The sequence below is a fragment of the Sminthopsis crassicaudata genome, chromosome 4 (genome assembly GCF_048593235.1).
Source record: "Sminthopsis crassicaudata isolate SCR6 chromosome 4, ASM4859323v1, whole genome shotgun sequence".
Lineage (NCBI taxonomy): Eukaryota > Metazoa > Chordata > Mammalia > Dasyuromorphia > Dasyuridae > Sminthopsis > Sminthopsis crassicaudata.
The window spans coordinates 66,797,640-66,802,980 of NC_133620.1; the positions used below are offsets into that span (position 1 = coordinate 66,797,640).

Here is a 5,341-nt window from a genome sequence, read left to right on the forward strand (position 1 = left end):
TGTAAGCTAAAAAACTAAAACAAGTTAAATCCTGACTGAGTAAAAATATTAATGATGTTTTCTGAGAATAGTTAATGCACAATGAAACAATATCTTCTTCCTCATAGAGGAGATGGGAGAATCTACTGGGACAGAGTATTATATATATTGTGTAATGTTCTCATAAGAGTTTTTGCTTAATTGTCTGCATTACTACAAGGGAGTAGAAGATCCTCCCCACAAATGACTATAAAGAAAAAAGTCACTAAAAAAATCATTTTGCAAAATGAGTTTAGATAAAGAAACAAATTTGAACAATGTATGGATAAAAAAAAAAAACTCTGGTTTTTCAAGTGATAAGATTACATCATTGCATTTCATAGAGATCTTTTACAGGAAAGAGTCTGCTTTCTACATTACTGGGACAGTGCCAAGGGATTGAAACTAAAATCTTAATTTGTCTTCTTAAAAATGTGTCAATTCTTGAACTATAACATCTTTTAAATTTGTCTTTAAAAATGGCCATTTTGTAGAAGAAAAGATCACAATCTGATGGAATCAAATGAGAGGTTCTCAATATAAATGAATTATAATTAAAACACACTCATAAAAATTTCCCTAAAACTTTGTATGTATGTCTGTATGTGAATATCTTGAGGGTAGATGACATAATGAATTACAAACATTAAATAAAACACCTAAAAAAAGTGAAGATAACATAGTCACTGAGGTAATAAAAAAAATCTGTCATTATCTTTTGCCTTAAGAAATTATTTCTCACCAAGTTTTTTCTCTTGTGACTTGTCTATTCCCTTTCCTGAACCATAGTGTCCATAGGAGTTAACAGATACACTATTGTACTACTATTGTACTTTTGAGGTCTACTTAAAGCTTTTCAAAAGATAGAGTTAAATTGTCCCTGACAGTTAAAATTTATCTATCATGTTCTTCAGAGTTTTGAAATTTCTGGTCCATTTGGGAAGAATTTGCTTCTGTTTTTTGAAGGGAATGGAAAACACAAACATGTTCCCCAGTGCTACTTGAGAATCACAAAAGGAAGTAAAATTATTATTTTTGATTTAACCCTAGATCTTCATAGAAAAGAGAAAAATCAGTGGTGATGTGGTCATCAGGTTATTCTTTCAAAAGCTTAAAAAAGTTTATGACCAAAAAAAATATATGTTTAGTTAAGAGTTTCTTTTTTAAAACTAATGAGGACTTCCTATAAATTTGTGATGATTTGGCTGATCCATTAGTAGGCCATAAGATGCATAATGCTTGTCTCTTATATTTTATAATATGACTTTGGGCAGGACCTCAATAGTTTCTTCATCTCTAAAATTAGAGGATTGGACTAAATCATTTCTTTCAACTCCAAATCTGGAACCTTATGAACATTAAAATTATGGTGTATATATAACCACATTTACTTTGTATTCATATATTTTATTCATTTTTGAGTAAATTTCCATTGTTTTTTTTTAATATCTGCTACATTCTTACCATATATCCCTTTCTTCACTTCACCCAGAGAGCCATCCTTTGTATTTCACATGTTTAATTTATGCAGCTATGACCCTTGGCATATATGACCAACCTTGTTCTCTATCTAGAGATTTTTTTTTCTATCTTTCAGATGGATAAAGAGTTTCTTAGTGAGAAGTGTTTTCTAGACGAAACTTTATTTCCCCACTGAATTTTGCCTATCCTTCTCATCTCATAGCTCTTTTGTCCTAGTTCCTCTTTAATATCTTTGATACTGGCTAGTCTTGAGAGCATTTTAAAAGAGATAAAAGGGAAATAGAGTGGTGCCTGCCTATATATTAAATTAGAACATATATCATAAGATCCTTCTGCTCATTCCAAATTTTTCCCCAAATTTTCTAGTTTCCTTTTATGAAGGGTAAATAATATTTTAGTTATTTGATTTGATAAACAATTTGCTTGTCAAATTTTTCTTGATTTCTTTTGGTCCATTTTAGTTTGGGGGATAGGAAGGGAAGTGTGTTATGTTTTTCTTATGTTCCTCTATTGTTTTTATATGTGATATTTTCTAACCTAACTTTTAAGCAGTTAAGGATTCCTTTTTTTACATATAAACATGAGCTAAATTAGAATACTTAAGTACCACAGTCTGTTATGTTATATTATCTATATTTTATATAGTTATATAATCTGTATTATATATTATATATGATATGTGAAGCTGTTCTTGATCCTGTTCCAGTTTCTAGTGCTTTACTACTACCCTGTCCTCTTGTATTGATATTCATATTATTTATTTTATGTATACTTATATATGTGCATATACAGAATACAAAACCCCAATATAATATAAGCTTCTTGAGGATAGGACCTCTTTGTTTCATTATTTTTGTGTCCTACTGTCTGGCACACAGTTGATACTTATAAATGGTTATTGAGTCATTTGCCTAAATTGTCAGCTCTATGAGAATTTATTAAATACTAGGCTTTTATCTGTCATTTAGTATGCTTTTTATGTTTTTTATTTCTAATTTTCTAACTTTTCCAAACATACATACCTATCTACCTCCTCCATCCTGGTGATTCAGTTTTGTCTGTTTACTCACTAATTCTGAAAACCTGATTTAAAAAACAAACCCCCCCCAAAAAAACTATTACAGAACAAATGATTTCTCACATCCCTTCCACCTTGTGTCTATATTTTTGATTTGACTACCCATCATAGATATTACTTCTTTAGTTTAAAAAAAAACTCCAAACTGCATTAAAATCCTATGGAAGTTTGAAACAAAGAGGCTGTCTTTTAAAAAAAAATCGAATAATAACTTTTTATTTTCAAAATTCATTCAAAGATAGTTTTCACCACTCACCTTTGCAAAACCTTATGTTCCAATTTTTTTTTCCTTCCCTTACCCCTTAGACAGCAAGTAATCCAATATGTTAAACATGTACAATTCTTTTGTATGTATTTCCACATTTATTTTGCTGTGCAAGAAAAATCAGATCAAAAAGAAAAAAAAATGAGAAAAAAAACAAAAAGCAAGCAAACAACAAAAAAGTTGGAAAAAAACCCAACTATGCTGTGATCCACAATCAGTCCCAACAGTTCTTTTTCTGGATAGACAGATGGCTCTTCCCATCACAAGTCTATTGGCCTGAATCATCTCATTATTGAAAAGAGTCACACCCATCAGAACTGATCATCATATAATTTTGTTGTTGCTGTGTACAGTGTTCTCTTGGTTCTACTCACTTCACTTAGCATCAGTTCATGTAATTCTCTCCAGTAGGCTAGTGCTCTTTACCATAGCAGAAATGTGAACTAGAAGCTAGAATGTGTTTTAGTATTTCTTTTTATGAATATAGTTATCCATTTAAATTTTTTGGAAGTTTTCTGAAGACCCCAAGTGGCTGAAAAATAAGATTTGATATGATAACAATGGTTGAGGCAAAGAAAGATGTGAAGAATTGCTTTAAATTTTTTTTGAATGAATAGAGTTATGGTTTTCTTGTAATTTGAAAATTATTTGGGAAACATTAACATATCTGCATATTTTCAGTCACAAGTAAGATAATATTTATGGAATAGTGCTGGACATTGGGGAACAGAGAGAGATATATAGGAAAAGTGCTATATTCCCTTTTGAAAAGACAAAGCATAAAGTTAACAAAAGTTAAATTAATTTCCCCCCCCCAATTTAGAATAGTAATTCAAGAAATATGTTAAGGCAATGGGATTATTAAATGCCTTAAGATGGTATAGTTTGTATGAGTTTAAAAAAGTTTTATGACTTCAGAAGAGAGTAAAATTTCAAAGCTAAAGGAGCATTTTCTATACAATGTGAATGAAGTTTTGTAATAAAATGTTGATGTTAGCAACATTTCCTTCCGCAATAATACAGGTGTCCTAAAAGTCTTAGTATAGTTTTGTTATTAAAATTATTTAATATTAAAAGTATCAAATAAAAATTGGTCTATATTGAAGAATCTCAAATATGGAGTGTCTGAAAACCTTTCTAGAACACCTTGTATTTACTACATGTGGAACATTTTAATACCAAAATAAGCTCTCCATTTTGTTCCACAATTTTGATTCACCTTTTTTCTAGCTCCTGTCACTCTATCCACTATTTTATGGATTTTTGTTCTTTGCTTGAAACATCATCCTCAAATCTCCAGAAACCATTTATTCAATTTTTTTATTCTAGCATTAATAATAATAACAATTATTATAATTAGTATACCCATTATTCCAGAGTTAATATAATAGTTTTGGACTTATAACATAGACTGAGATGACCTGATTAGTGAGTAAATACAAATTCACCTAAAAGTTTACATACCAGTTGATATTTGCTCTTCAGCAGGATTTATATCTTTTCCCCATCTTTGCCATTTCTGCCTCTGTAAACAGTAGTCAAATTAATATTTCCATTGCTTTTAGAAAGGAGAGTTCTATGTTCCATTCACCATCCTAGACCAAAACTGTTTGACAGCCACTCCTCCATGTATGTTCTATGTTGTCATCTGAGCAAGGTCCCTCCACCTCTATGAGATTTCAGTTTTGTCAACTATAAAAAGGGGATAATTTCTGTATTACTTAATTTCACAAATTTATTGTGAGACTCAAATGAGATGATATATTAGAACACTTTGCAAACTTTTAAAGTATATGAATATTAATTACTATTACCATCAGTATCATCAGATAGTTATGTAATAGTCTTTACTGCTAAATGTTTATTGAGTAATTATACAATAATGGTACCGTTCAGATTACATGAGAAAGATAAGAGTAAATTTATTATAATTCCCTGTTTAGGAAATTTCTATTCTGCAAAAGAACATTCTTGGATCATTGTGTTTCTGGGGAGGAACCTGAAACTGTACTTAAAATGGAATAGTTTGTTAATGATTGTTGTCCAACTTGTTTTTGAAGTTTACTTAAAAATGCGGAATGGGCAAGTGTGCCAAGTGAATGTATTTCCTACTATTCACCTGCCTTGTAATCCCCTTTAAAGTTATCCTTTACTCTTCCAAAGTTTGTTAGATGATGGGGAGAGGGAACCCTGAAGTTTATTGAGTAGGAAAGTGACATGATGAGACCTGAGTGTTAGGAAAATCATTTTGGTAATTGTATAGATTTTCAATATAGACAGAAGGTAAAAACCTTATTTGTAATTAATCTTGAACCCAGTATATTATTGCTTTAATTATTTAGAGCCTCAAAGGCCTAGGCTAAAAGAATTGGGTAAATCTTACTGTCTTCAGCTATAACAGTTGCTTTTTTTTTTTTTTTTTTTTTTTTTTTTTTTTTGATAAATGCTGTCATCTAGATTTACCTGGAGCATAATTTTGCTTTTTTTTTTTTTTTTTT

General features: G+C 30.2%; 1 protein-coding gene across 4 annotated transcripts in view; it reads left to right on the forward strand.

The window, feature by feature from the left end:
• Window positions 1-5,341, forward strand: part of RASAL2 (RAS protein activator like 2) — a 320,395-nt gene that overhangs the window by 17,839 nt on the left and 297,215 nt on the right. The gene's annotated exons all lie outside the window — the stretch shown is intronic.